We start from the raw sequence: 22,769 nt of genomic DNA on the forward strand, positions 1-22,769 counted from the left end.
ACTGGAGAGGAATCATTGACAAAGGGGAGGACCTAACACTGCCAATAATAGCAATAATGACAAGAGATAATCGTTGTGGGTACGCTGAAGATTACCAAGAACTCTCCTTGCTTTATCTCAGTTGGTATTTGTAACAATTTCATACTGCAAAAAAGATATTATTGCCATGGTCAAATTAAGAAAGTGTGGTTATATCATAATTTATTATTATTTATATAAATAGTTCATATAAATTATTAATTATTTATGAATTGTAACTATGAAAGTCTTCCCAGAAGCCATAATTGCTAACCAACATTTATTGAGTGTCTCCTATAGGTCTTCCTGAAAAAATCCTAAGGCATATCAAGATGCCTTCATTTTTCATATAAGCAGACTAAGATTTAGCAAGTTTAAGTCTTTTGTCCAAGATCACACAGCTAGTAAGCAGTGGAGCTGTAATTTATTTCAGTTAGTATGAGTATATAGTCACTAGTTTAAAGGGCAGTGAAGCTGTGAAAATTGAAACAAACAAAAAAAAGGCATGAAGAGGAACAGGAAGCAAATCAATTATAGTTATTGCTAATATAGTTACTATTGTTGCATTACCATTACAGAAGGGTTTCCTGCTGGCAACTAAGTTGAAAAGGAAAACATGGTGGATTTAGTCATTTCCTTTTTCTGATTTTGTCAAGATGGAGTGGGTGCTGCAAAGAATTCCAAAATATAGACATACACTGGAGTTGAATGATAAGAGAATTTCTCTTTGGTGATCTAACGTCCACAGACATGGATGTTAGTGCTGGGGATACTCCATTCCCTTCCCTAGTCTTCTTTCTGTTCTCTACCTTGCTGAGCAGCTGACCTTTAAAAACCTGCTTTAATGCATTTCTTTACCCTCTGCCTTTGGTTTGATTTGTCCAATGGAGAACTGGCAGGAGGGCTAGCTTTAGGAGAGTGAGGTCAGAGCATTTATTATCCCCAGGTCCCTTCCTACTGGGTCACAGTGAGTTGGCTGTGTCCCTCTATTATAGGGCACTTGTCAGGCAGCCCTCTCAGAATTCTGCCGATTTGCTTCTTCCCCATCCCTTCAGACATAGGGTAAGGGCTCCTACGTGTTGTGAATCTGAGAATACTACATTATCCCTTGTTGGGTTTCCTCAGCTCTGTCCACCTCTTTGTGAATAGTCCCTTGATAAAACTCTCCTCAACTCTCCTACCCTGCAGGTCACACAGCTCTTCAGGGTGAGATCCTGGCCAAACTTCAAATGTAATTTGTCTGCCTCCAGAGTCCATAGACTTTCCCTCACCACATGAAAGTTATATCACACTACACATATTACTCAGTGATAAGAAAGGTCTGTCCACCTGCCTTTTAAATGTGTCAAATGTAATCAATCTGTAACAGGAGAGTTACCCTACATTTAGTTGTCCAAATACCTTACAGTTCAGTACTTGCTGCTTCAACCACTGTGCTAGACACTTCATGTTACTGCATTAATTTAGAAATGATGAATTTCTACACTGTCTAAATAGAATAACCAGCACTTTTCTTAGAGTTACCCACCTACCCCACACACATTTAGGTCAACATTCACATGGCAAAAAGCACAGTTACTAGCAGCATAATGGCACATGGTATACTTTTATATCTCTGTGTATATAGTTTCCCAACCTCAGTTCTCCTTTTCCAAAGCCACTTGATAAATATGTACTTTTATTTGAAGTAGAACTTATATGCATGATATCAGGTAATCAGTCATACCAATTTTAAATATTGTATGGTAATAGGATTCAAGAAAAAATTTTTCTGGGACACTCTTTTTTGCTACTTAACAAATTAATACTGGTTTCACTGTTTCTAACATTCTTGACACTTTTAACAAGAGATGTATACTGTGTTTTCTTCTATCTGCCTTGGTAAAAATGTCACTTGAAAGTTAAAGTCTTTCCATTTAAAAGTCATATCCTTTTAGTACAGAGAACCATGTATCAGACTTCCAAAAAATAAGAACCAAAGATGAAACAAGTTGGTTCTACCATTTTAGTCTAGTTCCCTATCAACAGCACAGACTTAGAGGTATGAGGTCTGTGTCCTTTGATGATAACCACTAAATAGAAGTCACTGGCAATAGAACATATTCTACCACAGTTGTCTCAAACAAGTACTTTAAAATCAAGCTTGGTAATAAGAAGCCCAAAAAGGAGACTTACAAAAAAGCATTACTAGACATATACATGCCTTTTTAAAGCAGGTCATTAAGGAAGGCCAGATCCATTGAACTTTATTACCATAAATCAAATTAAAATTTGTCATATTTAAGAGAATCAGTCCTTGATCTTTGTACCAAGAGATTCCAATCTCAGAACTTGTTGATGGTTTAGTTATGTCTTCCCTTTCACATAACTGGTAAAAATAGTTTTTATAGAATACATTGAATTAGGTTAATGTGCGTTCAAATATGCTTAAAATAAGATAGAATTGGAGAATCTTTTTGATATTCACCATCAAGAAAATATTGCAGTAGCCTGCTTTGAATACACACACACACACACACACACACACACACTTTATATATATATTTGTATCTCATATCTATGTGTGTGTGTGTGTATATATGTACGTGTATATGTATGTATGTATGTATTTTTTGCAATTGCAGAGTGTTTATTTGATTTGTCTTTTTTTTTGAGCTCCTGCTGTATTGTTTATTTCAGATCTTATTCAAGGTTTTTCTTAGGTTAAAGAAACAATTGATATAAAGTTGCCGAGGAAACCTCTGGGGTGTGTGTTTGTGTGAGCAACTGTGTGCATCTCAGTAGTTTTTGAAGCCACGTTTTCATCTTCAAGGTTCAAAGTAAAATAGACCACTTTATTGATAAACATAACAAAAAAATAAAGCCTTTTATTGGTTCTTAATGGCAATACAACAACTTAAATCTTTTCTTTTTCAGTTACTGTTCACACACCCTCGTCCCAGGTCATAATGGTCATAACCATTATGTTCCTCTGAAATAATAATAATGTAGTTGTTTTCAGAGAAGATATTGGAATCAAACAGCCAGATGTGAATCTAGAATTTCCACTTGTAAGTTATTTTCAGATCCTGAGACAATTACTAACCCACCATTCTAAGTCTTTATCAGTAAACTAGGACAAAAATCAGTTAAATCCTACCACTTCAAAATACCAGTGCTTTAAATGAATTTAAAGGAGCAATGGCTATAAGATATGTATTATTTTAGTCCTGATACATGGTGGTAGCTTAACAATTGGGTTGTTTTAAATATGTTATTAATAAATCTCCATCTCTGAAATTATTGAATTAAAAAAATTCTTTTAAAAGAGGCCACTCTATGGTAGTAAATAGACAGTGTGTTTTCAATGTGAGCTAATAGAAATGGTTTAGATAAAACTATGATTATGTTAGCTTCCATCTTCCCTTTCCATTTAGGTGCTACTTTTAGTAATCTTGTAATACATTATCAATCACCCCACTCTAAAATATATATCGTGATTCCCCCAAAATAAGGCCTAACCAAAAAATAAGCCCTACCATGACTTTTCAGGATGACATCCCCTGAACATAAGCTCTAATGCATCTTTTGGAGCAAAACTTGATATAAGACCCAGTTTTATTTTTGGGGAAACATGGTAGTATCTGCATGATATTCACTATGGACAAAGAATTAAAAAAATCATGGACATCTTATAGAGCTCTGTGTTATAGTCTCTTTTAGACTGCTATTTCTCTCCTTCTAGTCCGGTTATCATATTTATAATACATATTAATTTGGATGACTATTCATATCCCAGTTATCTAGTGTTACCTAAAAAAATGTTGAAAAATTTAATAGCTGAAAAAAATAAAAATATTATTCTATTTATTCTTTTATGGGTCGGAAATTCAGACAGGGCCTGTTGGGTGGTAATTTTTTTCCATGTGCTATAAAATGGGGTCACTTCAGTGGCCTTCAACTGGCGTCACAGCTAGTCTGAAGTGGACAAGATGGTCATTCACATGACCAGTGTCTTGGAGGCGACAGAGGGAAGGCTAGGCTCAGCGGAGCCCACAGCTACTCCACGTAGACTGAGGATCCCGCATAAAGGTCTATCCTGCAAGAGGATAGGATTTCTTGCATGACAGCTCAGGGCTCCAAGAGAACAAGATAGAAATAATCTAGCATGGTGCCCTAGATATACTGAGGAATGAATAAATATTTGGGAACCGAACAAATGCATCTTCTGGAAATATTTTCATTGTACTAGAGAACTGGAAAAAATGTCATAACTCAAAAGTATGGATAAATAATATTTAGCATCAATATGTAACACTACATTAAATCACACCCACTCGATCAATGAGTATGGCTTGTTGATAAGATACTATTGCTTCACTTAACTTGACCACAGCAAACTCTCTGTTTGAACACTGGTGGTAACAGTGTTTAGGTACCAATTACATACACTGCACTCTTTCAGATGCTGCAAATAATACAGGAGCAAAAGGGAGCTCAGAGATTGCTATGGCACAAGCTATACTAGGGCAGGGATCTGCTATGTTGCATGGTGTGTCGTATTTATTGGAGAAATACATGAAAATCTCTCAATAAGCATAGGTTTTTCTTATGGTTGAAGAGTCATGCTATTACATATAGATATGTTACCATTTTTCACTTAAAATAAAACTATATTTTGTTAGGAAAAAATACACATATTCTAGCATTTAAAATATTCTTTCATACACTTCATCTGCAAGTTTCTGTGAATGGTGGCAAATTTAGATGGTAATTCATCTGATCGACAAAAACAAGTTAAACATGAAACTAGTTCAAAATCAGTATACTCAATTCTCCAGCCTCATTATGAGGTTCTTTAATATTGCTTGATTCTTATCAAAAGAAAAATAAATTTAAAGTATACAGACATGATTTGTAATGTTGAATTATAGTCATAAAGAACAAAAAGGGGAATATTTGTTCTTCATTAACCATTCAAAAACTGAAATTAAAACCAAAAATAAAACTATACAAAACACTAATTTTTGTTGGGGAGAATCAAGAAAAAGAACAGCGTATTGTATTCTGAGGACTCACAAAGATAGACTCTAAATAACAGTATTTGCCATTTATTGAGTATTTACAACTAACCAACTATGGAACCATGTTGTATTAATTCACTGGTCAAAAGAACCAGTGAATTATTACACCCATTTTTACAGATGAGGAAACTGAGTCCTACAGTTGTAAACTGGTTGTTCCCAATTCATATGACTAATATGTGACAAGCTAATATTTAAACCCAAGTCTGGTTAGTGCCAAAATCTATGCAGCTAACCATCTTAGTGTACGTTTGCTCTATCTATTCATCTATTCCTTCAACAAATGGTGATCGGGTAGTTAAGAAGTATAGGGTATAGTTCAGGTGCTGGCGATAAAGACAGGAACAAACCAAACAAAGTCCCTGCTCCTCTGCAGCTAACTATCCAGTTTGTGGAGATATATAACACACAAGATCTAGAAGTCATATTGTAATTAATATTATGGAGAAAAATAGAGTAGGTGAGGGGGATATGGACTATCCATATGAAGTTGAAATTACTGTAAAGTCAATGAATAAAGTCTTAACTGAAATATTTAAAGCATTGTTGCACTTGTATGTTTCCGGAACCTTGAAATTACCTTAGGAGAATACCAAGTTCTTAATTATAATGAAAATCAAGTCACCACAAAGAACTTTGTACCCATTTATCCCTCCAGGTTCAAAGTAGGTTTGAACTTTCAAGGACAATGAGCTTCCTAACATACGAGTTTACAAACCTGGTAGTAGCCAGGTTTGTAACTTTCATAAGGCCTAGCATATTTCCTTAGGCATATAGAGAACTAAAAACACAGGAAATGAGAATGTATTTTCTATTTATTTTATAAACCAACTTAAAGGATGAGTGTGATCAAATTAAAATTATTTAACCAATAAATGCAGACCTGAACATGGTTATCCATTATAGACTTTGATTTACTATTAGTCAGTATATTCTACTCTATAGAATATATTGGTCAATTTCATAATATATGGTATAACATTACATATTTTGCAATATTGTATTGGTCAATATAATGTATTTGGGGGTGGGGTTGAGAGGGATTACAAGGAACTGACTACCTCGACTCAGCTTAAACACAGGTGTGGATCTAGTGGAAGTATGCTAAAGTTAGCTCAACAAAACCAAAAGATGAAGATCAGGCAATTCCAGGTATCTCACTGGATCCCTACATGGTCCTCTTTGAGTGACATTAATATGGCTTAGCTTCAATGAGCTCCAACTTTTGATGACTCTTATTAGATTTTCAAATGTCCAAGAGAGAGACCATCAGTGACTAAGCTTGCACTAGGTATCTGAACCTCTGGCTCAACTGCTGTTGACCTGGAGGATTAGGTGATAATACTGAGACCTGGCTGATCAGAGAGTTCGTCACAGTCTCTACTTCACTGGTGCCACCGTGTTAGTTTTCACTCAGCACAATTTCTGCAGTGCCCAGCAGAGCACCTACCACATGATAGACAATGGAAAAGCATTCATTAAAGAAATATTTCTCACTTCTCCACATAGCCACATGCTAGAACAGTCTGTTATGAGCACTGGCACATAAAGGAGTATAATATTCTCACTTCAAAAAGTTCCACTGAATCAGGCAATCCTATGAAAATTGGTTAAAAACCAAGCAAAAATCCTCTTTTCACTGCTTCATAATTCATGTCAAAGCATTTAAATGGTCAATATTGACGAAAAACACAGTTCTTGAAGACTTTATTTATTGGATGTGTTTGTCAATGAATTGAGTGTATTTCTTAATCAGGTAAATACAATAATGAGTACTTAGTATTCACTTTAGCTAGACAAAAATTAGTAGATAAAGCAGGGTTACTGATAGTATTTAAGTATATAAGCAAAGGACGCTTCAACTGAAGAATATACACATGTTTTGATACTTCATCTCCTCTGAGGAGAAATGTCTTAGGGTTCAGTTCTCCAAATGCATCATGCAATGAAAGCAGCCATCTGCTATACCGGTTACCTTGGTAGCCCAGACTCACAAAAACTGCCAGTATCTATCAATATAAAACCCAGTAAAGTTTCATAGAGACAGCTGTAAAAAGGATTATAATAACAACCATTTATTATTTTCTTTTTTGCTGTATAACTACTTTGATATTTGCTTTATAAACCTGAATCAAACCTAGGGACAGGAAATACTTACTAATGAAGAAACTGAGGCCCAGAGAAGCTAACTGACTCCCCAAAGTAAACATAAATACTCATCTATAGAACTGAGGTTCGAAATCTTGTCTGACCGTGTCTGAAGCCCATGTTTCTTCCTTTACATTACCTTGTTTCCAATACACCTTCAAAATGGGACTTGAGATGTTAATGTATATCTTTAAAAGAAATATCACAAAATCAAACTGCCAACAGCTGGAAAAGTGGAGGTTACTGAATAACCTCAAAACAGATCATCTGCTTGAGAAACAAATCCTGAGACTAACAATAACATCCATCCTGCATTTACAGAAAATCCTGGGAAACCAAAATAAATTATTTTTACCAACAGAAACAAAAGTTGTCCGAACAATTGCAAAAGACATCATCACCTTAAACTGTAACTTTAAGTAAAACAGTCTTCTGCGGATTAAATTTGAATTCGTGTGACAAATATTTTAGGTAAACAAATATATTGTGACAAATATATTAGATAAACAATCTAATAATAATATCAACCCCTATGACTTCAGCAAATTCATTCTTCCAAAATTTTGCAAGCACTTTTCCTAATTGTTGTAACCTTGTGGTCTCTAGTTTATATCGAAAGATGAAGAAACTGTTGTGTGGTTGATAATCTGGTTGAGAGCATAGACTATATCTTTTACATGGCATGAAACAAAAGCCAGCATCTAACATGGTATTTGGCATATAGCAAATATTCCGGAAATGTTGAATGAACACTTTTTCATTATATGGGAGAGATTTGGACTCATCAAGTCACACTGTTGTACCCTATCACTGATGTGCAAATTGGAGTGCTAACTCAGAGAGCCACTGTGCAGGCAGTATCCACAGAGCAATCGGAAGTTGAACGGGCTTAGGTGTAACCATTTAGCTATGGTTACAAACCACACTGGCAATACTACGGAGGCCGTCAGGATGTTTTGCCAATTAGCTTAGACGTGAAAACAACATAGGACGTAGAATCAACTGAATGTGTAGCCCAGTTCCAACATGTCTCAATTATGTAACTTGTGTGAAAATCAATGAGATAATCAATTGAAAAGATCTTTAAGTTTTAAAGTATTTGACAAATGTTGGTAATTAACATTTTGGCATGTATGCCCTAAAATCATGTTTCCATTAGTATCTCTCTTTTAACATTTTGGAAACATGGTCCAAATTCTGTTAATGCATCTACAGTCTTCTATAAGAATGAGTATTACGAAAATTTTTAATGCATTTTATCAGAATGTTGTTTAGAAATGACTACCTGTAACTAAATGATTCTGCTGTCTCATCCCTATTTTCTAGAGCCTACGCCCTCCCTTCTCCTAGGGAGAATTTGAGAAGGCAAGAGTAGACCAGAAAGAGTATTGAGAAAGAATTCTGAGGACCTGAATAACTGCCATATGACCCTAGGGAAATAATCCAAGTTTCCTTAAATACCATTTACATACCATTAAATGGAATTCCCCCCTCCCCCAAACTCATAATGTAACTGTGAAGATCAAATAAGATGGTGTGCTTCATAAAGAATCATACAACTTAAGATAATATTATGGCTGAATATCAATTCATCATTTTTTTCAGACATCAATGGCAGAATCCTAGAGGAATACATATTTCTGCCACAACACTTCCATCTTATAGGTATTGACTTACGCGTCTGTTCTCTCCAGTACCGGCAGTGGGGTTTAATTTTTGTAGTTTCTCTACACATGCTTCTGTTAATTTACATGTCAATCTTTCAGCAAGTATTACTAAATGCCATAATTAAGTGCAAGTGACACTGAGGCATGCGACTACACTGGTGGGCTAGACACCCTGTCCCCTGTCCTCACAGAACAAAAATACCTGAAGAACGTGGGAAAGTCACTTTTTTACTACTCAGTGCTTCTCTGAGATAAACTGTTTGGAATACCGTGTTGCCCCAAAAGTAAGACTTAGCCGGACCATCAGCTCTAATGCGTCTTTTGGAGCAAAAATTAATATAAGACCCTGTCTTAAGACACATTAGAGCTGATGGTCCGGCTAGGTCTTATTTTCGGGGAAACACGGTATGAGGAAATTGCATTGCAGCTGAAGAGAAATCACATAAAGCCCAATACCACCAGACTCCAAGAATCTCTCCCTCCCAGAGCTGTTATCTCTATTTTGCCACTTGCATATTTTGATGAGATAAAAAATAGGCAAAACATCCAGGTTGATCAAGTTCTCATTCAGACAGCCAACATTATAAAAATAACATTGCTGGGATCGCCTGAATTTTACAATTAGCATGAAATACTATTTAGAAATAGCCTAATACCATGCAATGGAATGTACCTAAACTTGCAAATGAAAAGGGTTAACTGAAAGTTTATTAAAATAATCACCCCCACTTCTGTTCATAACCCCAAAATTATGTGATGGTATGCACATGCCCAAAACTCTTGGTTTCAAAACATCATGAAAATTCCTTCAACTCACCTTGATCTAGAAACAAACAACTTTGCTAGAAATCATGTTCTCCCTGGAATTTGAAGGGCAACGATGACATTAATGGCATTCTGTTGTATGTCAAACTGATATAAAAGCTGCAAACATCTGACAACAGACTCCCATCCCTAAATGGCAGAAATTATTGAAACCACAGGGCACGTAGCCTTCTCTCTGGGAATTTTTATCAAGGAACAGTGGGAGGTGGGCTTTTTAGAGCAGCCTATAGTTACCTTCAATTCATGCTGGTCAGGTCTTTTTCCAGGAGAGTTTTGCTTTCAGTATTTATGTAGTGCAGCAGGCAACTGTTTACCTCAGGCCATGAGAGTCAATCCAGAGCTTCACAATTAGTGTGCAGGGGGCAGCTCTGTTGCCCATGGAAACAAAGGCTTCTTTGGAGGAAGAGGGGGTGCTCTGCAAGAGGCAAGACAGAAAATAATCACACCGATTTTGGCCAGTGCCCTTTTTGAAGGTGTTTTTGCTACATGAACAACAGCCACAAAATATTTGTACAGGATTATGATATTTTACGATCATTTAAGAACTTGTTTTTGAGGTCTCTAAATCTCTTGCAGTAATGGTCTACACTCCTTCCAATAAATTGGTCCTAAGTAGAGTAAATATTCAACTGGGAATGACTTGCATGCTTTCTCCCACCTCAGCAAAGAGAGGAAAAATGTCGTACCAGGTCCTCAGACTGTGTCATTAAGAAGAAAGCTTTGGAGATAGATTAAGGCTGGACCACAATACGTGTTTTGAAATGTCATGAAAATGGCTGGGACTAGAATTTCACAAATGTCTTCTATCTTTCTTCCAACATTCAAAACATAAATTAAATCTCATGCCAGATTTTCATTATCAATAAACATTTCTGGGAGTTGCAGTCTGGCCTTTCCAGTGGCCTTGTAATTATCTCACTTTGTGCCCACATAGCAGAGCGGAAGATGAATTGCAAAACAGATAGAGAATGAGAAACCATCAAGAACGTTATGACAATAATCTAGTGAGTGATGTAGAAGGCAAAGGAGACTGGAATGGGAAAGAGAAAGAGGAAGAAATTTGTATGGATCTGTCACTTCACTTGCACCACGATCAGGGACAGAAACTTTACCTAAATTGTCTCCTGGAACCATCCTAATAAAACTGAGAGATACATATCATTATCCCCATTTCAGACATTGGGGATTGCAGAGAGATGAACTTAATAGGTGTCTGAATAAATATGTAAGTGAAAGAAAGTAACTTTTCAAAACTGTTTCTAAATATTCTCCCTGAGTCAGATTATACCTGTCTTCCTTTTTTTCTTTTTCTTTTTTTCATCTTTCTTTCCTTCCTTCCTTCCTTCCTTCCTTCCTTCCTTCCTTCCTTCCTTCCTTCCTTCCTTCCTTTTTATTGCTGTGCCTGCAATACTGAAGGCATGGATGATGCTTAGGAAATAGTAATATTTTTTTCAGTGAATTATGACATTCACTGAAATCGAAATATGATCGTCTACATTATGGGATATGTTCTGGGCATAACGTCAAGCCTGGTGGGGATGGGTTATAAGAACAGACTCACTGTTGTTCTTTGAACATCTTTATAATCTGAATTCACTTTACTTGAGATTCAGTTTTGACATCCCTGAAAAGAATACAGTAAATTCCTTTCTGTTGTACAACAAAGGAATATCTATGAAAACAAATAAGGCAAAAAGTAAAATTTGAGTTTCCTGAAACATATAAAGTATGTGAAAAATATGGTGATTTTTCTTGTATGGGTTATGTATGAGACAGGTAGACCCTCTGGATGCAAGTTTGGGCTCTCTCACTTAATAGCTGTGTGATTCTGCACCTGTTAATATTTCTGCAACTCAGTTTCCGTACTTCCAACCTTGGGATTCTATTATCTCCCCCATAGAGTTGTGGTAAAAAGGCAATATTAGGCAAACACTGATTTAATCACTACCCAAGTTAGTTGTATGTTATAGAAAAAATTATCAAAACTCTCTGAAACACTGAATATGGATAATAACTGAAATAATATGTGCAATAAATGTCAATGTAGTTCAAGATGCATTTATTGGTACCTATTTTATGAAGTATGTGGTAACATACATATACAAACACAAATCAGATATCATCTCTGTCCTTGAAGAGTATATCATCTTGTGGGGACAAAAACCCTAAATTATTTTAATACAAGGTAGTAAAGTTATTGGAGAGATCTATACATAAGATATTACATGGTAACAAAAGAGAGGTAGTTATGATGAAGCATAGGCTTCCGGGAAATGAAAATTAATCAGGAAGTTAAAGGATGAATACAATTAAGAAAAGCAAAAAATATTTTTGATAAATGCACTGTAGGTGGAGCAGGTGCAATATCAACCTTGAAGAGATACCAAACCACGAAGTGTAGAAAAAGTTAAACGATACAGTTTGTGCAAATCTGTAATACCAGTCAGAGAGATAAGACTTCATCTTGTAGGTGTGAGGAGCTACTGAAGAGCTTGAGAAAGGAAAGTCATCTAGACAATTTTTTTTATTATTATTTAGGAAAGATCACTCTGGCTGCAGAATGGGGGATGGACTGGCTGATGAGATGGCGGGAGGAGGCACATTGAAAGTGAAGGGTTAGGGTAGTTGGCTATTTCATCATTTTGTGCCAATGAGAATGACAGTCTGCTTGAATTTGATGTCAGATGGTTGTAGTGCAAAGTAGGAAACAGATTTTAGGACATTTTAGGAGGTACAATCAGAATGACGTCACAATTGGTTGGATGTGATGGGTAAGGAAGAGGATTAATGGTAACTTCATTACAGTGAGAACAGGTGGACAGTGATGCTTTTCACAAAGCTGCACAACAAATGTGGGAGAAAAGGAAAATCTGAAAGACAAAATTACACATTTTTTTTTCAAGAAGGACCTATTAAATAGTGTTTCTACAATGTTTGAGTGGAAATGTGCAGCAAGATTTACATTTGTCTCTTTCATGCATATATGGGTAAGAGATCCATCTAAAGAGAAGAGACTCACATCCAGGAGATTTAGATTTAACGTGAGCAAAGTAGTGGGCTGTGAGCATGGAATACAAAAAAATCACCACACTTTAAGTGGTATGTAGAAGAGATGCTCCTGGGAGAAATTTGGCAGTAGAGGTCAGAGAGGATAAGAGGATAACTGGTCCCACAGAAAGAAACTCGGAGTTTCAAGAAAGTCAAAGAGCTTATATATCCATCCAGTAAAAGTTATTGCTGTAGGCCTTTATTCTGGGCATATAAAAGTTGAAACATGTTCATTGGTTGGTGACCTTTGCCAGAGCAATTTCAGTTTGTTTAGAACAAAAGCTAACTGTGGTGAGTTGCACTGTAAATGGGAAATGAGGAGGTGGGGACAAAGTGTGTAGACCACCTTGTCACAAAGGAGAAAAGGACAATGAGGCTGTACCCTCGTTCCAAGATCAAGAAGGGAGGTACAAAATCAAGACAGGCAAATTTCTGATGGGAGCGATCTGAGAACATTTAGGAGAAAAAACAACAACAACAACAACAACAACAAAAAAAACATACTAGAATGGGGGAAGTTTAGGAAGGAAGTGCTTGTGGTGACTGATAGAGCAAGGTTAGAAGGGACAAGAGGAGCTGTGTTTGAGAGCAGCAGGCAGCAGGAGGAGGAGAGAGACTTCACCTTGAGAATAAAAAAGGCCCATAGATGCTGTGTCCAATTCCACTTAGAATTGTGGCATAAGACAATTTATTTAATTGAATTCCCAATAATATTATCTCCCCACATAAAGTAGTTTAAAGTAAAGCAAGTAAAACACAGAACTTTTATCTATATTAATATTGGATTATAAGTGAAGATGAAAAAGTTAGTGTCTGTGTGTGTGTGTGTGTGTGTGTGTGTGTGTGTATGTGGTGTGGAGAAGCGAAATTAAGGAAAATCAAACCTATTTCCTCAGCTTTCTTAATGCTAGTGAGATTTTCTTTCCCTTAGCTTCTTCCTTTGTCCACATTCCTTAGGATAGAGTTGGGCGTGGAAAGCAGACAAAACATGTGTTTCTAGAAATTTCAAAGTTCAACTCAAAATTTATTGATCATTTGTGATATTCAAAGTACCCTACCAAAGAAGAGTATGAAAAGTTAATTAAGGCAGAGACCTAGCCCTCTCTCATAGGGCAGAGAGGTAAATATACTTGACTAAACAACTAAAGGAAAAATATATTGTCACCTAAGATTGCATCTTTTACCTCTTTAAAATCAAAATAGAATCTAGTTATTTTATGACATCACTCTACTTCAAGGACTGAGATATTTGGAACTCTTGATATGTCATGCGATGTGTAGAAACATTTGACATACATGAAAGAAGAAGTAACCGAAGAGGTTTGTCAGCCCAGAGGAAGTCTGACTTTTGGGTCTAAGGGGGTGGGGGAATGACAGGAGTCGCTGGAATGATTTATTTATAAGTGATGATGTGCTGTTGTAGAAAGAAAGGCAGAGTCCGCTCTTAATAATAAAAATTCCATTCTAAGGGTATCTTGCATTTTTTATATTTATTTCAGAGATAAAAATAAGACATAGGCAGGGAGAATTGCTTTCCCTGAAACAAGAACTTTTACAAAGTGAAAAACTTGAAATTAGATCATACATCAGCATGAATAAGATAGCCTTGCATGTTCTCCACCTGCAGCTTTGGTGCCTTGGTAATATGCCTGGCCTTGACAGAACTGTATGTATGAAAATAAAGATCGTCTTCCTCAGATAGCATCCTCCCCTGCTTGGATCTGTGCAAAATTTGCAACTCTAGATTATTTTCAGATTAGGAAATAATGTGACAATACACTAAACTCTGCAGCCCAGTTGTGAAATATGTGGGGAAAAGATTTATGTGTATATGAGAATTTCTTATTCAGTATATCTTAGGGATACAATTGATTTCAAAAATAGATTTCTAAGTGTATAATATTTCATTTAAATGCTTACTTTTACCAAACTTGTCACCATAAAATGCCCAAGTACACCTACTAGTTTGATTTTCAAAATTCTTTGTGAAAAATAAAGTTTTATACAAGGTAGAACTGGCGATTTTCAGTGAATCATGCAATAAAATAAAATAACAGAAAGCAGAAAGTACCAAAATATAGACAAGGAGATTTAAAAAATGTAACAGAAAGAATTATAAATATGTAAATTCTTCATGTAAACTCATATATATACATAGATATGTATATATATAAAATTTGTAATTTGCTATTAAAGGTTTTGAATTCATCATTTCAGTTAACCCATGGGAATCATACTTTCCAGGTAGAAAGGCATTCAGCGGGGAGTATCCTCACCTCCAAACAGATTTCTGGTGTCTAATGAATATATTTCATACAGAAATCAAAGAAAGGTTGAAAGTAATAGCAACTTCTCTGTCCTCTACAGGACAAGCTAATTGGACTGGACTTACTGGAGAAATATCTCACCTCTTGCTTTGCCTTGATATCCAAAGCGCCAATCTTGATGGTTTGTCACAGACAGAAGGTCACAGATAGAGGTCTCAACATAGGTAATAGAATAGCTGGGAAAGGGAAGAGTGACAATGCAGGGTCATATATGTACTGGGTCAGATATGTATCCTGAGATATTTGGGGACCCAGGGAAAATTTAATTCAACTTTATGGTATTTTTCAGAATTTCTCTCCTTGTGTCCACCCAAAATTCACATGTTGAAACTCTACCAATGTGATTGTATTTGGGAGATAATTATGATTAGATGAGGTCATAACGGTGGGGCCATTATGAGTGGCATTAGTGCACTTATAAGAATTTTGAGAGAGCTTCCTTCCTGTCTCTGTTCTCTGCCATGTGGGAATACAAAGAAAAGTCTGCAGTCTACAACCCAGAAGGGAGTTCTTAATAGAACTCAACCATGTTGGCATCCTGATTTCAGATTTCCCACCTCCACAGCTATAAGAAATAAATTTTGGCTGTTTATAAGTCATCTAGTCTATGGTATTCTAGTACAACAGCCACAACAGACTAAGACTCTCCCCTACCTTTCTTTTTTTTTATTTTTAATTCTTCTTGCATTATCCAGAATTTTTGGGTTGAATAATTTAATATACATATATGTGTTGAATTCCAGATCCTCGCAAAAAAAATGTTGCTTTCATATATTTTTAAAGTTATTTAAAATTAATTCGATTGGCTTAAATCAATTTGGACGATATTTACGATCATTGAGTAAGTGTCTCTGATACAAGGATATAGTGTATCTTCCCCTGAAATCATCTCAGATACAAATACTAGACAAAAACTCATTCTATGTCGTTATCCCTTTATTCTGTCTCTCAATACATTCAAATTCAGCTAGGATCTATATTTAAATATCAAGGATAAATATTTTCAGAGAGACTAGCTAGTGTGTTGAGCAAAGTTTATAGTGCTTAAACTAAAGGGGGCTCTCCAACAAATTGAAGTATTGAATTTGTTCAAATGAGAAAAATTAGACATTTTGTATTCATTATTGGTATTTCTTATCCTGAAGAAAGTAATAGTAGCAAGTGTGTGTGTGTGTGTGTGTGTGTGTGTGTGTGTGTGTGTGTGTTGAAAGGTAGAGGTAATTGATCCAACATAAAATAACAAAGTAAAAGAGAAAACTATCAATACTCTTCCAAATAACTGTCCATAGATGCTTTTTCTATAAGTACTGCAATCGATTATAACTTATAAATCATAATCACTACTTATCACAGATCATTATTTAACAGCAAATATTGTTATCTGCTTCTGCTTACTCCTTCTAGTTCATTTCTTAGAGAAACATGATTGCCTAAGACTCTCATGTCACAGCCACTTCCTATTCGATGAGGCCAATACACAAATGATTCTGCCTTTTATGTCAGAAAATAATAAACATAACGTTAGATGCTACAGGAAAACACACTCCTTCACGTTTAAAATGTAAATCACTCTGAAAATCAAGGAAACACTGGTGTGGTTTTCTAACATTCCCTATGGTACTAAATACATGGGCCAGAAAAGTAGTATGACTTGTGAACTTAGAAAGAAATTAGTCACAAATTCTAAGAGACAGTCAGAAATATACGAGGAATTTTTGTACTAGAGCTAGTGTAGAACTCCAGACAGGAAGTGATAAACTCTGATACAGAAGAGAAGTCCCAGGAAACAGAGGCTGAGTTCAGAAAAGACTTGATTGACCAAAACAAAAAAAAAAAAGGCAAAAAATGACATACCAGAAGTGCTATTTAACACACACACACACACACACACACACACAGATTCAGAACCACACTCAAGAATAGCAAGCTACTTCAAATTGTGCTTATTACCGCCCATCCCCCTCCAACACCCCTTCCTATTTGGGTCTCAGTTTTCTCCTTGCCTAATTTTTCTTTAGATTACAACCATTTTCCTATCCTGTACAGATGAGGTCTGACAATTAAGTTCGAGAACTCATCCTAGAAAAGAAGCTACATACCTCACTGCTGAATATCACTATGCTCACCTTCGAAGTACTCCCCTTGGGAAGCTATTCACCGACACCAACGCCCAGTCTACCCTTCAAATTGAAGCATTTTTGAACTCTTTTTCTGGAATGGCCATCAGAGCTGTCATCGTATTACCCTTGATGTCCTGAATGTCACCAAAATGTCTTCCTTTCAGTATTTCCTATATCTTTGGGTAAAGAAAGAAGTCATTGGGGGCCAGATCAGGTGAGTAGGGAGGGTGTTCCAATACAGTTATTTATTTACTGGCTAAAAACTCCCTTTGGTTTTGTTCATCAGTGAGCTCCTTCAGGGCCATTTTTGCACACACTTTTCTGATGCCAAGATTTTCAGTTAAGATTTTCCTAACTTTCTCTCTCGATGTTTACCTGGTCTGCTATGCTTCTCACAGTCAACCGACAATTTTGACACAAAATTTGAGGAATTTTTGCAATGTTTTCATCAGTTGCAAAACATTGCAGTTCTATCAGTTCTGCTACATCATATCAGTTCTGCTTGTTACTAGCTGCCCCAACCTCTCTTCATTAGTGACACATTCTCTCCCCTCAGAAAAACATTTAATCCATTTGTACACTGCTGTTTTCTTCATGGCATTATCCCCAGAAACTTGGACTAACAACGGCCCTAATTTCACTTCCACTCTTGCCAAGTTTAACAAGAAATTTAATGTTTGTGTGTTGCTCTAATTCAAGCTCAAACATTCTTGTGACAACACACAAAAACACGCAACAATAATGAATGCCACTCAGCAAGACACCACCACATGTCCACACGAACACAGCTGTGAGACACTGATATACCGAGGTTATGAAACTTATTGAGCTGTTTGTACAGTGCTGCCATATAAGTGCACAGTGGCAAGTTCGTGAACTTAATTGTCAGAATCTATGTCCCTGAACCTGGTACAGATCACGTTGGCATATTCACGTGGAATTCTAGGAGTGTAGCCCTCAGGACCACAGATGCTTCACAATAGAAAAGGGCCTGGGACTCCACTAACGTAGCAGGCACTACTCTGTGAGATGGCCAAAGAGGCTGTGGTGTTGGGAGCTAGAGGGCTGATTTGGGATTGACTCTCACATGGCATGTCTCAGCTGTGTGAGTCAATTTCTCTTCCTACCTCAACACCAAGTCGCTGAAACAGGCTTAAGCCAGTTTTTCTGTTCTGGCTGCTGAACCCAAAGGACAGGAAATCATTACAGGAAAAACATTTCTAGCAAAGGTCGCTTTGATAGAAAATTACATCAATCACCTTGGAAAAAAACTACATTTCAATTGATGTCATCTGTCCATGGGATAACATCTGTTTTAGTTTCTGACTTGAGTTTTTAAAAGTTACTCTAACTTTTGGAAAAAGCACATTAAAAATTAACCATGTCTTCAACAGTGATTTCAGTCTTTTTAAAAGGAGAAACGATTATTAGCTGTTTCGTATCAGAAGCTAAATGGTTGCCTACTTAGAAAGAGAAGAGAATTTCTTTGTTTGTTTGTTTTGGATATACTCCCAATGGAATGCTAAAAGAAGCAAATCTTTCAGAATTAAAAGAGTAAGTGTTTATTTTTTTAGCATACTTTCTTACATGATTAAAATTTGGCAGATGCGTATCTTAAACATAGTGATAATTTTCTTTTCCATGTATGCTAAGTACATTACATTTACTTCATGAAAATGCATTACTTTTCTTGTGTATGTATGTACATAAAAGAAGGGATGGAGGGAAGGAATCAAGGAAATTTTCAAAAAGTCATGTAAATGACAAGTATGGATGTGGCAACTATTTCCAGTTGCCCCCCAACCTTGCAGAAGACCTGCCCTAGAGTTGTCTGGCCTGAAATGCCTGTAGTTCAAACTGGCCCCTTTTCTCCTTTGATTTCCTCTAAATGTTTTCAATCTACAAGAAGACAGTGGCTGACACGGTTTCTCAATCATCTCCTATTTAAAACAAACAAACAAACAAACACAAAACTATATAGAATATTTCAGACAGATATTAAGTACAGATTCATCATGTAGGAAAATTGATGCAAATAATTCTATGTGGATAGCCATCCTGAAGAAGCCAGGGTGCCCCTTGTTTTCAAACTACACACCTATTCTAGTCTTCATCTCTGAGCCTGCCTTCCTTTACAGGCAACTAAAGTGTCAAGTCTGAGCAGCCCCCCGGGAAAGCACTTGCTTGGACCCTAAAGACAAGGTCCATCTGCCGTGCTGTAGTAGTGCCTCAACTTTGGTCCCCAGACTAAGAGTAGCCTCAAGTAGAAGGTCTCAAGCTTCATCTTAGACCCACTGAATCAAAAAGTCTGAAAGGAGAGCCCAGCAATCTCTGTGTCAGCAAGCGCTCCCAGTGCTTTGATGCACACTCAAGTCTGAGAACCATGGCCCTGCTGGAATCACAAGGAAAAGAGCGGCCCATCCTTCTTGTCTCTGCCTAATAGCCCTGAGCCTCTGTACCTGATAAAAAGGAAACTTAAAAAATGGTTGGGATTTAAATAGACAGAGATACGAAGGAAGGGTATTCCAGGTAGAGAGAGAAGTTTGAGCAAATGCACAAAGGCAGGAAAATTAAACAGCTGAGACTAATCCCAATTCATAATAAGTTAAAGAACAAGAGTCAAGATTCAATTGCCAGGGGATAATTTTTACTGAAATATGTAATGTCATTCAGAGCTGATATTTACAGTGGTAGAATGGTATTAGCACAGAAATTTGTTTAAACACTCATTAGGCCAAATTCTCTTTAATCTCAAAATAACAGTTTTAACAATGGTTTAGAAAATTATTTTCAAAATAACACTTCCATTAAAAATATGCTTTGAATCATTATGAAACCTGACAATGTGTCATTTATTTAAATTACAGTTGCTTTTATTGAATAGCAGATAACATTACAACAATAAACAGGCACTTTAGGAAAAAATCGAGTTTAAAATAATTAAGGAAGCAATCCTGGCATTTGGATTATAAACTGTGAGTTAATCTAAAGAAAATTACAGTTGCTACTTTGTAGTCAGACAAATATGAAGGGTGATATCCATCATTCATTTTGAGGCATATAAATAAAAGCCAATTATCTGCATGATTTGTAGTTTACCTGAAAAGTAGATATAACTCTGCATTTCCCAGATTTTCAGGTGAATTATAATTCCAAAAAGTTCAAAATTTGAATTTCTTCAAGCCATTGGTGGTTATCATGGGCTATGGAAACATACATAAGTGATATGAAAAAAACACCACATAAATCTGTATAACTCATCACATAACAAATGGCCTTCCTATGTATTCTATAACTTGTAGGGCCATTAATAAATTTTACTTCCCCATATCTCTAAATCCTGAAAGCAAAATTCATTATTATCCATTGTCTTTATACCAAAATTATGAATTCAACAGCACAGAACAGACTTCTATTAATATTTACTGAACTCTCAGCATCTAAATGGGAATGTATAAGTGCTGTAGGTCTTTAGAAAGCAAGCATTTCTTCAATTCATGACATATTTCTTTTGAAGATTTTTAAAAAATCCCAGTCTATGTTTGGGATTTTGAGGCCAAGTCTTTTTGAAAAGCAACTCCTCCTCATATTTAATGTCACTTTATTACATGAGCACGATTCTTTTGCATCTGTATCATGTGTGAAAGCATAGGTGTGCAAAGCACAGCAGTTAAAATGAAAAAAAAATTTATGAAGAAACTAACATGTCGCCAGGCATTATATTAGGAGCTGGCATATGAGAACCAATAGTGTAAGATCCAGATTATGCCCTAAAGGAGCTGAGAAAAGTGAGTCACAATTGAGACTAAATAATCATAAAGCAATTTGAGACATACTAATTAATACAGATGGTTCAAAATGCCAAAAGCAGACAAACCCTGGGGGTCATGGAAGTTGTCATTAAAGAAGATAATATATAAGCTAGAATTTAAAAGAGACAGAAAGAGAGAGAGAGACAGAAAGGAGAGAGAGAGACAGAGAGAGAGAGAGAGAGAGAGAGAGAGACAGAGAGAGAGACAGAGAGAGAGAACTTTCCAGGTTTACAGGAAATAGGGAAAGATGTGGTTTTCCTGGGATGCTAATCCCTCTTTGTAGATGTATAGGCAGAATTTCCTCCCTTCCTCAACTCCCAAACCCCTTGTCCATTATTCATTTTTTCCCACTCATAATATTTCATCTGGGGAAAGTAACTTAAAGTAATACTGTAAAAATCCAACCACAAAACAAGGGGGAAAGCTCACACTAGATGTTAAACTCATCTCCTGTATTAAGGTAAGGAATTGCTACATGGAGCACTTGTTTTCCTCTCAGTGGGACCACTGTTCTTGTGAATTTATAGTTAAATTAAACACTGTGAAATCATTCAAGGCAAGCAAATTTAGTGTTATTTGCATGTTCCCTCCCCCTAATTTTGGAGGCTCCTCTGTAGTCTCAGACTGGGGTTAATTACTGATGATTTCTCCTTTTGTATTCATAATTTTTCTCTGGCAGTTTCACACTATTATTATTGGGACTTTCCTTTGTCCTGTTTAATTAAATGCTGAAAAGCTTCCAGTTGATTTTGCAGTCTGCTGAGGTAGCTAGATAATTTGCAATCTAAATAAAGGGTTCAGCATTGACTCAACTCTCAAGACTTGCTCTCTTTTTTATTTTTTTTTTATTAGTTTCAGGTGCACCAATCAATGTAATAGTTAGACATTTATCATTTATATCTCTCACACTGTGTCAACCCCCCGTCCTACCATCCACTATCCCTCTGACATCACACACAACCATTATATTTCCACTGTATTCCTCATGCTGTACTCCGCTTCTTGTAACTATATAAACAATATGTTTATATATATATATAAACTTGTAGTTGACATTCATTATTGTTCAGCTTCAGCTTCAGGTGTACAGTGCAGTGATCAGGCATCTACATCTTCCCTGAGGTGGTCTCCCTAATGAGACAAGTGTCCATCAGATACCCTACAAAATCTTTACAACATTATTGATTACATTCCCCAGGCAATGTGCATGAGATCATGCTGAGAAAGTGATTAAAAACAAACAAACAGACAAACATTGGTTTAGAATACTCCTCACTATCCTTCAAACAGGACCTTGCTTCTTGGGTTTTGACTTTCTGTGTTTTGTCCATAATTCATTATTGAGAACTAATTGTCATTGTCATATTGAGTCACTCATGCTAGAGAAATAAAAAAGCAGGGCTCCTTGGGTGACAGTGATGGGCCCAAAGCAGCAGGCAGCTGCATGCATGAAGCAGTAGAGAATGGATTCGTGTCACCTCAGAAAATGGCCCCTTCGCAACATGACAGAAATCTCATCATATGCGTTTAAGACTCAGGGTTCTAAGAAGGCAGCTTAACACACAGAAACACCTTTCTGTTAGGTCAGCTCAAGAGAAGGCGTTTCAAAAAAAAAGTAAACACGGGGATGCAGAGTAGCGTTTGGTGGGCATTTACGTAATAAGTAACCGTGCATGTGCTCATGCGCACTTGCATTACTGTAACAACCAAAGCCCTGGGCTGAAATTATTTCAAATCTGAA

Source organism: Rhinolophus ferrumequinum, chromosome 22, assembly GCF_004115265.2.
Source record: "Rhinolophus ferrumequinum isolate MPI-CBG mRhiFer1 chromosome 22, mRhiFer1_v1.p, whole genome shotgun sequence".
Taxonomy (NCBI): Eukaryota; Metazoa; Chordata; class Mammalia; order Chiroptera; family Rhinolophidae; genus Rhinolophus; species Rhinolophus ferrumequinum.